Source organism: Patagioenas fasciata, unplaced genomic scaffold, assembly GCF_037038585.1.
Source record: "Patagioenas fasciata isolate bPatFas1 unplaced genomic scaffold, bPatFas1.hap1 Unplaced_2, whole genome shotgun sequence".
NCBI classification, from domain to species: Eukaryota; Metazoa; Chordata; class Aves; order Columbiformes; family Columbidae; genus Patagioenas; species Patagioenas fasciata.
In genome coordinates this window covers 1673119-1684002 of record NW_027288621.1, presented here as the reverse complement: position 1 = coordinate 1684002, position 10884 = coordinate 1673119, and the positions used below count along the sequence as shown (strand labels likewise).

Genomic DNA, 10884 nt, shown 5'->3' with positions numbered 1-10884 from the left:
TCGGCCCTTGCAAACCTCCAGCAGGATGGCCAGCAGGAGCAGAAGGACATCAAGGTGGGTGGCTGTAACCCGCAGGCAGAGCCCAGGCTGGGACCCCAAGGGATCTGTCCGCCTGCCACCCTGCTCGCAGCCCTGCACAGCTTCCCGATTCCTTTCCTGGAGGTTTCTGATGGGGTGGGGAGGGGAGGCAGGGGGTGCTCGGCTGGCCGGGGGGCAGCTCCGACCCTGCCGTGGCGTCACGGGCTGCTGTCTGCCTTGGGAGGCTCTGTCCCAGTCCCTGGAGAGGCTCAAGAAGCAGAAAGCAGACAAGGAGCAGCTGCTGGTGCTGGGAATCGATGAGGTAGGGGCTCGAGGGGCCCTGGTGCCAGCCAAGGGTGTCCCGGGCAGGGTGACAAACGCCCCTTGTCCCTTGGGTGCCGGCTGGCAGAACCAGCCGGGGGAGGGAGGATTTCCAGCCCGGCTGCGGGTCCCTTGCCAGGTCCCTCTGTGACCCCGAGTGCCTTTGGCTGGTGGGAGCAACCCCACGGGGGTGATGGGGTGAACAGGGCCACGTAGCCACTTCTCCCTCTCACGTTGTCCCTGGATCCTGTCCCCACCGCTCTCCCGCCTTTCCCCGTTGCTAGAAAGCAGACAAAGCCGCCCTGGCTGACAAAGTCAGTCGCAGCCAGTTTGAGGCGTGCGAGGAGCGGCTGAACAAGGCGGTGGAGGAGGTGACGATGCCGGGTGACGGGCCAGGAGGAGGGCTGGCACCAGTTCCAGAAAGAGCTGCAGAGACAGATGGACTGCAAGGTGAGGGCTCGTCCCCTCTACGCAGAACTGGCACCTTGGGGGCCTGGCAGCCTGAGGCAGCATCCTTGCGAGGGTGCCCCCTCCCGGCTGTCCCCCTGGGGACCGCCATGTCCCATCCTGGGGTAGATGGCTGAGGGTGTCACCCGTCTACAGCTGGACCGCTGGGAGCTGGGGGCGTTCCGGGAGCAGCAGGAGGAGCGGTGGAAGAGCCTCAGCGGGCAGCTCCAGAAGGCGCTGCAGCCAGAGCGTGACGATGCCGCTGGGATTAGGAAGTGAGTGCGATGAGGACCGCGGTGCCTTTGGCAGTGCCGGCCCTGTTCCTGCTGGCTGTCCCAGCTCGTGCCGCTGTGGTACCCTGGCGTGGGAGCCGTGTGGGCAGCGCCCCTGGGGATGCTGAGCAAGTGGCTGTGCCTTGTGCTCCTGCCAGCTGCAGCTTCCCAGTGATGGAGGGGGCACAATGAGGGGGCACGTGTGGGAGGAGCCCTCCCGAACCAATCTTGAGGGGTGGGTGCAGAGGCTTTTTGTGGCAGAGGGCGGTGTGCAGGTGGGGCTGTGCCCCCCAGGAGCTCCCCAGCCCTTTTCTCCTCTCTCCAGGCAGCTGCTGCCTGGTTTCCATTGCCTGTCCTGCGACCGGCCCCTCCACACGCTGGCGCCTGGACCGTAACTGCCCCCTGACCCCTCCCTGGCGTCGAGTGACACATGGGGTGCCACCTGCCGGGCACTGAGCACCCCGTGTCCTGTCCCACAGGGAGCGGACGGGCGAGTGCAGGTACCCCACTGTTCCGCAGAGCTGCGGGGGCCCACACACCCTCATGCCCCCGCGCTTCCAGCCCCAACCGCCCAGCACCCCACGGCCGTCCCCATCCGGCGCCCGCAGCCCCAACAAGGTAGGGATGACGGAGGTGGGGAGGGGGATGCTGAGCCTGCGGGGGGATCCATCCGTGCCTCAGTTTCCCCAGGGAGAGCTGGCTGGGGGAGGGTTGCTGGGGGATGCGGAGTGGGGCCCCGTGTTTGGGTCACACGCTCTCCCCTTCCCAGAAGGACGCGATGCAGCTGTCGGGCCAGGACGGCACTGATGGGAACCGGCAGGACGAGCAGCTCTCCATGATGGGGGCCTCTCAGCTGCCGACAACGCCAAGGGCCACCCCAGACACCACGACCTCGAGGAGCCGGCCAGGTATGGCCCTGTCAGGGCACCGGGGGGCAGAGGACACCCTGCTGTCTGGGGGGACGGGTCTGTGCCCGCAGCTGGGCAGGGCGGGACGGGGGTCTGGGGTCTGGGCTGGGATGTGGGAGCAGCACGGACTGCTGGGGCAGCCGCTCCTCGTGGTGGAGCTGGAGGGAGCTGGGGGGACATGGGGGGTGGTGCTGGCAGTGTGGGACAACAGCCTGCGTGCTTCAGGGTGGGGGCAGCGACTGCAATAAATGGCGATGGGCAACCAAGTGCCGGTGTGGTCTGAGTGGGGGTCCCTGGGGCAGGATGGCAGAAAGCCCCGCTGTGTTTGCTTTTCAGGAGAAAAATTAGTGCTAAAAAGGCACTTTGGGGGTGCCCAGGTGGATCCGGTCTTATCCAGGGCCCCCCAGAGGGAGCACTGGCAGCAAACTGGTGGGCACCAGGGCAGAGCCAGCAAAGGCCCATCCTGCACCCCGGGTGGGGCTGAGGCGTCCATGGGCTTCAGAAACACCCGCTGGGACTAACTGGGGGCACGGGGTGAGGGGGTAACCAGGGGGCTGTGCAAGAAGCCGGGCTGACGGTCGGCAGCCAGAGGAGGGGAGCGCTTTGCTCTGGGTCGGGGGACCCAGAACTGGGGGCACGCAGCAGCTCCGCGCCCCGCCCCGGGGTGCCCACAGCCCCATGTCGCAGCACTTTGCAGCCGCAGGAAAGCGCCCGGCACTTCCGGTTGATGGGCGCTCTGGTCACGCCCACAGCCCTCGGCTGACAGACGGGGCCCTCGTTTAATGAAACGCCTGGGAGCAGAGAAGCTTCTGGAGCACTGACCGTATACGGGCCCAGCTCAGATTCCCTTGGGCTTGACAAGGAGGCTGTGGGACCTTCCGGCGGTTTCGGTGCGGGGCTGTGGGCGGAGCGTTGTCCTCAGACTGCGGACCCTGCGGGAGCTCCCCGGGCAGAGCCCCCCCCGCCCCGCCGGCCGGTGGTTGTGTCTGCTGGGGACCCTGCGGAGCCGCCAGCTTTCGTGAGTGGGGATGTGCCTTTGGAATTGTCATTCAAAGGGTAGATGAGCACAGCTCGGCTTCAGCCAGGACGCCTCTGTGCCTTTAGTTTTTGTTTTTCCCTCACCTTCCCTTTCGTGCGGAGCGGCCCGGCCCGGGACGGGGGGGTGTGGGTGTGTGTGCTGAGGGAACACCTCGTACCCAGCAGCCTGCTCCGTGCCGCTGCTCCTTGTCTCTGCATTTATATACGATACACAAATGAAAAGCAAACGGGGGGGGGTGCGCGGGAGCAGGAGTGGCTGGGGGCTCCCGGGCCAGGCCTGACGCCTGCAGCGCCTCACGCTTTCCCGCTCCCGTCGCGCCGCCATCTTCGGCGCGGGCAATGAAGCCGCCGCACTGAGGCCGTGCCTCGTACCGCCGGGGAGGAGGGGAGCTGGTTGCTCTGGGAGCCGCTCTTGGGAAGTGGGCGGCACACCCCGCCGAGGAGGGGGAGTTAACGTTCTTCAAGTCCTCCTCCTCGGGTACCGGCGCCGTTCGGGCAGTGGCTGATGAGGTGTCTGTCGCGGGGCGGGGAGAGCGCGGCCGCTGTTCCCTCACGGTCTCTCACACAGACAGGACGGTGGCCGCATGGAGCGGCGCTCCAGCCCCTGGCGGAGCTCGTGTGGCTGGGTGAGGGGACGGGACACCCCTCCAGCCTTGCTGCCTGCCAGGGAACCCCCTTCCCCTTTTCCAAACCTCCCGTTCCCCCTCAGCTCAATCCCCCTTTCCCAGCCAGAGGGAACCCGTTCTCTGCCCGGCCACCCCCATCTTGGGGTCACTTGTCCCTGGTTCCTGAGGTTCCGCCGAGAGGGCGTGGGGCGGGTTTGGGTCGGGCTGAGCCGAGGCCCGGCTCCCGGGGGGATGCTCTGCAGGGAACACCCCCGGCCCCAGGAGCACTGCTGCTCCGGTTTATTTTCATATTTCCCGCCCCTAGCACTGCGCCCCAGCAGTGAACCAGCAGACTGCAGGTACCGAAGGGATCTCCTCCTCCTCCCCACCCCTTAAGGGGCGGTAATCACTGCAGGAGTAAGAAAAGGATGCTGCAGGAGCTGGGGTTGCCTTCTACATCTGTTCAGAGCTGCGCCGGGGCTGCAGGGCTCTCTGGCTGTGATGGTGAGTGGAAACAACTTTACAACCTGTCAAGTCATAAAACTTCCCAACTCACAAGGTTATAAAGCAGGTATGTTCATTTCGACGTCGGGCGCAAGGGGGATCGTTCCACCGTTCATGTGCAACTTCTAACAATATGAGGTGTGTTTAAATACAGTAAGGTGTTACGTATTCATAATGACCCCAGGAACACCTCTACATATTCATAACTTTTCCCGCTTCTTATCAAAATGAGTCCCAGGTGATCATTTCCATAGTCTCCTCCTTGACCCCTCCCTGTTGCACCTGCACAGTGCTATCTGGTGGTCTTGAGGAGGGGTCTTTGGATGAAGGCTCCTTCAGCCTCGTCACAGTGACCTCTTTACCTTTGGCTCATTATGTTGAATGGACTGGAACCCAAGCTGCCAAGTCGATTGAAATCAGACTGGTTCCCCCCTTTTGCTGTAAATCTTCGTTATCTCATCTTCTCAAGTTTACATCTAGGTGCTGTAAAACCTCTTACCTTGGCATTCGACGAGGTTCTGTTTTTTCTTAACATAATGGGTTAGTTAGTTAGTTAGTTCCCTCTATCAGTTCCCCCTTTTTCGGGAAGGTTAGTAAATTCTTGTACTAACATGATGATTTCCTATTTAACCTTTTCTCGGACCACAAGTAAGAAGGCTGCTTCGACAGGAAAAGACTTACCTTTCTCCCTCAAAGAACAAACAAATTCTCATGTTGAACAAAACATTCGTGTTGCTCTTCTGGGGCAGCTGATGACCGGGTGGCTGGTGCCCCAGCAGCAATGGCATCTGTTGGGCTGCAGCGGGAGCTCGCGCTCTTTGGCGTGGTGACCCCGCTCACTGCAGTTCCTAGCACTTTCCTTTTGGGTTTCTTCTTCCCAGTGCGATGGCCAGGTCCAGTTTGGTGTTATCTTTTAAAATAATTTAAAATCATTCTGCAAGTTTTCTACGATTCATTTGTTATCAACTAATTCTCTCTCTGCTTGCTGAAGTTTACTCCATTGTGCTTGTAAATCTGTGTAAGGTGATTTAATGACCTCTTGCTCAGTTTGCTTGTTGTTTGTGGCAGCTATCAATGCTGCTTCCAAAACAGCAGAGATCTCAAATCTGCTTTTTTTTGCCAAGTCCCTTATTTGCTCAGTTACAATATCTGGAGCCGACCAATGTCCAGAAGCCCTCCTAAGACCCTCAGGAGTCCGGCAAGCCTTATAATCTTTCAGTAAACTCAACATCAGGGAGCAGTCCAGGCCTGGCTTGACCCGGGATGCCATGACCCACTGCCGGAGAACGCGGCACAGACCGATCAGTCCTCCTTTAGAGCCTCTGGCTCCTATCCCGCCCGAACCGCTTCTCACAGAATATCCCACTTCTGACACCCAATAAACTGTCCCGTCCCAACAGGTGGGATGAGGGATGAGTTAACTCTTAGTTTCTCCTTAGCTCTTTGAGTTTTTCTAGTTTCTTTCTTATATCTCCCCAGGACTTTGTTACAAACTGGGGGGTCCACTCCAGGAGCCTGTTTATCCTTTGCTTTTTCCTTGGGTGAACTTCTCTTCATCCCAGAATTGTAGCATGATCCTCCCCAAGAGACTGTTGGGGGGTCCAAAATTCTCACGTGACCCCCTCACCAAGGGACTGTCAGGGGGTACCTCTGGCAGGTCACTCCCCTTCGACCTCTTGTGAGGATCAAACCCACAAAACCTGGCTCACAACGTGGGGCTCAAATCCACAGAGTTCTTCACTCACTTTGTCCCTTCAGTGGCCAAGGCCCTCGCGGGGTGTTGGAAGCGCACTTAGAAGGACTCCACGCTCCCTTCGCAACCAGGTTGCGTCTCAGCCAACACCAGTCACACAGTCAAACTGCCCGACCCGGCGGTACTTACAGTCCACTTTTCCTGTCGGGACCGTCGTGCACTCTGGATTATGGGTAAACTGCAGTATTCAGGGGGAGTGAGCTTCTTTCTTTTGCTTTTGCTTTAATTTTGAATAACGTTGGTAGCTCTCCGCACACCCGAGTGCAAGGGCCACTGTTAATGTGGGGCGCCTCCCTTGAACCTGAGGTAACACAGAGCCATCCAAGGTTGTCACGGCGAGGTCACCAATTGAAATAAATAGCTTACACTTTTTCTATGGATAAACAACGTTTAATCCAATTCCTTAGTTGTATTCCTTAAATACGTGTTCATTAGAGCATAAGCAAAACAGCGCTGGGTGCGCGGGGATTCGCTCTGCCCAACACATACATCTTTTAACAATGGGAAGTGTGCTTAAATATAGTAAGGTGTTACATATTCATAATGACCCCAGAAACCCCTCTACATATTCATAACCTTTCCCCACTTCTTATTAAAATGAGTCTCAGATAACCATTTCCATAGTCTCCTCGTTGACCCTCCCCAGTTACACCTGCGCAGTGCCATGAAGATTGGAGAGCCGTGGGTCAAAGATGAGTCCTCATGGAGGGATGATTAATGCTCGTTTTATTACAATTCTGATTCTATTCTATAGGGTTAATCCAAGGTTCACGTGGTATATGACACAAGGTAATTAGTTACAACGTAATGTTCACCCGTTACAGCAATAGCACGTCTTTGTTCTACAAAATAGCACGTCTTTGTTCTACAAGACAGCATACCTTTGTTCTACATCCTCTTTTCGTGTTTTACTTCTTAATAAGTTTCTTTCTATTGATTACCCAAGGACAAATCCTTGCTGTCCGACACGTACGCTGGGTTGTGCAAGTGGGACTGGAAAAGTACCAAGTGCCCTGTTTCTTCAAGCATATTCTCTACAGTGTCACTTGGTGATTTTGAGGAGGGGTCTTTGGATGAAGGCTCCTTCAGCTTCGTCACAGTGAACTTCTACCCGTCGCTCATTATGATGAATTGGCTGGAACCCAAGCTGCCAAGTCGACCGAAATCAGACTGGCGCCCCCTTTTGCTGTAAATCTCGGCTGTCTTGTCTCCTGAAGGTTACAGCTGGGGCTGTAAAACTTCTTATCTAGGCATTCGATGAGGTTCTGTTTTATTTTTTTTTTAACACAATTGGTTACATACAGCTCTAAACTGTAAAATTCATTATGTGGCTTAAAGTGTTAGTTTGTTAGTAGGCCCTTATAATGGGGTTGGGTAACCCTTAAAATGTTAGTTCCCTCTATCAATATAACTTCATAAACAAGTTTCATAACTTGTTACATAGAACTTAACCAGCTTTTCCTTTTTCCAGGTTCAGAGCCTGTGCCTCATTTGGTTATATCTGTAAACACTGAACATCTCCTCAGCAGGAATCACAACTGCATTTCTCACAGATCCAACTTTCTGCTATGCCCAAATTCACCACTTTATCCTACCTGGCCTCTCTCAGCTCTCAGTCGTACTCTAAATGCTCGTGAGGAGTGTTTGCAATACGAAGTGATGCAATTAACTCTTTGAGATACTTCCCACTGCTTTAAGGAGAGGATGTAATTCACTAGGGGGGCCTTAAGAACAATCCTGCCAACGCTTTGCTAAGCTGGAGCAGAATGGAGACGCTGCTGCTGTGATACATTATCAGGTCTTGTCGGTCTCCCAATACGAAGCATGACACTAATGGGATGGTATAGTCTTCTTAATCAATCCAGCTGTCAGTCAAGTTCTGCCCCTTCCATACCCCCTTCCTTGGTGCCTTCCAAATAATGAGCATGCTAGCTGTGATAAAGAAAGGTTTCTAACTGCAGGAAAGAAATAAACTCATTTTCAGACAGAGCTGTACAGCCACTGCAGACAAGGACACACAGGGCTCCACAGCTCTGCTTGTGTGGAAAAGCATCCCACTGCTGCTTCGCAGACAGACTTGGCTGAGCTGACACCAAGTCCTGCTGTGTCCCTGTCACCCGCAGAGTGCCCACATCCTCACCACACTAGCGGGCATTGTGACAAAGGTTCTATGTCAGCTGGGTGTGGCAGCCGAGCGCCCCCTAGAGGAGGGGGAGCCTGTCAGCCCCGGGCCTGTCACTGCCTGCTGTCCCCCCTGTCAGCAGTGAGGCCTCTGAAAAGTTTCCAAAACATGCCCAGACTTGGGTCCAGCGTGGCCAAAAGTCTCCAAGAGACAAGTCGGAAAGAAGGATATGGAACAGAGGGAGAAAGCGAAGGGAGCAAGCCAAAGGGAGGGAAGAGGAAAATCTAGTGCCGGGCTGCAGGACTGAAATGGAGGAATGGAAAGACAAAAGCCAGGAAGCAGGAGAGTTTGAGAAAAGGAGAGAGGAAAGAAGAGACATGCAGCCAGATGAGGGCTTAGTGAGAGAGGCTGGCACAGAGAACAGGATGAGAAGGAAATAAGGCAAGGCAAGGCTAGGCCAAAGGACGTTTCCTTGCTTTATATTTTCTACCACATTCATCTGGAGACGAACAGGAAAGCCATTAGACCTGATGGATTAGGCCCAAACAAAAACCCCGGCTACTTGAGACACTAAGACTAAGCCTAAAATGCAAAGATCTCTCCATAAGGATGGTTTTTATACTCTACTTCCAAAATCTGCTGGCAGTACAAAAGAATAAGCGGCAGATCTCCTTAGGCTGAGTCACGGTGGTTTGCTCCTAAGACCTTGCATACCACGGGAATATTTCAGCATTTCTGCTCTGGTTTTCAGTGTATTACACCAAAACACCCACCTGATGACATCATTTCAAGAGCAACAGCAGCAATTTGCAGAATTCAGCTTCTTTGGGTGTAGTGACAGAGCCCCCCCCCCGCCCCAGGGGGATGGGGTTGTCACCAGCCTGGCTGAGAGGTGAAGCCAGAGGCAAAAGAAACTAAAGGAGCACCATTAGAAGGTTATAACGAGTGAGCAATCGCCGGACACATGCGTGCAGAGCGCGTGGACAGCACATGCAGCCTATCATGTTATTGTACAGCACGAGTTACAACCAATCACGTTGTTGTAAGGCGCGTGGACAGGGCAGCTTTGCTATAAAGCTAGCCCGGACCGACAATAAAGCGAACTCTGTGAACATCATATTGGTGTGTCAGGTTCCGTGGCTCGCATGGATAAAGCAACACTTTGGTGACCCCGACGTGATACTTCGTATCGAAGCAAGATCGCCGGAAGTGAAGACGCGAGGACGCCACCTGGGGGCGACACCAGCCCGGCGCTCAATCATAGCGGAAAGTAGGCCTACGAAGAAGCAGGTGGCATGGGAAACACGGCATCCGTGGAAGAAAAAATAATAGTGAGAAGTATTCTGCAGCTGGCTGCAAGAACAGGAAGAATTTTGGAAAAAGACGCGGTGGAGCGCGTTTTACTATTCGCCCAGCGTAAGGGCTGTGTTCGTTCGACGGACGAATTTTTTTCTCCCGGTACATGGGAGGACATAGGGACCGAACTATGGGAAGCGGCTACAAGGGGGAACCGCGAGGCTTGCGATCTCGCCGGACCCTGGCGGGAGGTCAGGCAGCTAATGCAGGAAGTCTCAGAGGAGCCGGAGCTGTGTGCCGTCCCATCGGAGCCGCCCGCTGCGAGCTGCCCACCCTCCGAGAACTCCGAGGAATCAACACCACTGGTATGTCCCGTATCAGATCTGGAGTTCTGGGGCGGAGAGCAAATTATACCCTCTGCGCCCGTTGAGCCATTGCCTGGCTCCGACGACGAATGGCAGCAACCGGCAAGTTTCAACAAGCCAGGACAGGTTAATCCAGCCGACATGCCTTTGCCGGAGGACCCGATGGAACACCAGGACGGAGCATCGCAGAATCGCCCTGAGTTCCAGGAGGAGAGCCACGTGCAGAGCCTGAAGGACTTACTGAGACGGCAGGAGAGCCAGATGCAAGAAGTTCTAGAAGCTATGAAACGACTAGATGGCGGTAACAGTAAAACTTCGCGGTTAATAGCATATAAAAAGGCGTCAGATGCAATTAAGGACGGGCTGGAGGCAATTGGCAGGGAATGTGAAAAACGGGGAAAACAGGAAAGGGAGGGGGCGAAATTAGACCTCACTCCGGAGGAGCTCCGTATCAAAAGGGAGCGAATACAAAAATGGGCTAGACAATGTGTTGAAGATGGGATGTGGTCTGTAAGAGAAGCAGATGAATATTTGAGAGCACGATATGGAAAAGGGCTGGAGACTGGGTTAGCAGATCAGTTTGCAAATATGCGTCGACTTACTGATCCACAGGGAAACACAAGGGAATTGTATAGCAGTGATAATAATGATAATTTGGGTGCTGCCCCTGTGCATCAGGGTAGAGATATTCCTCGAGATCATTCTTATAATGCAGGGCAACGTTGGCAAGGGGTAATCAGAGATGCAACTATTGAAGGGATCATGTCACCTGGTAGTATTACAGCAATGCCAGTGCACATAGATAATAGAGGACAAAGGCAGTGGTCACCTTTTGATTGGAAAACGGTTAAGCAATTGCAAAGTGCAGTTATGCAATATGGTATGGATAATAAGCATGTGATGCAGCTAATCAATTCATTTTTCAAGGGGCAAGTACTAACTTAAAGAGATATTAGGGCATTGATGGAGTTATTGCTTCCTCCAACCGGGTATTTGCTGTTCTTGGACAAGTGGCAGGGGAAAGTGGAATTGGCAGTATTAGAAAATGTTCGTTTACCAGCTGATGATCCGTTGCGGTTAGCGAGCATGGACCAGTTACTGGGTCGTGGGCAATATGCGGATGGTGCTACGCAGGCAGCACTCCATCCAAGGATTTTGCAGCAAACGCAAGGGCTTGCCTTGGCGGCAGTGAAAGAATTGCCAAATAGAGGTAACCCTGTGCCACCCTATTCTAC

General features: G+C 54.9%; 1 long non-coding RNA gene across 1 annotated transcript; it reads left to right on the top strand.

The window, feature by feature from the left end:
- The first annotated feature begins 965 nt into the window (after positions 1-965).
- On the top strand, positions 966-1575 carry LOC139826794 (uncharacterized). The gene is made up of 3 exons (XR_011736930.1): positions 966-1061; positions 1384-1449; positions 1538-1575. It is a non-coding gene; the product is annotated as an uncharacterized lncRNA (long non-coding RNA).
- Positions 1576-10884: the final 9309 nt, after the last annotated feature.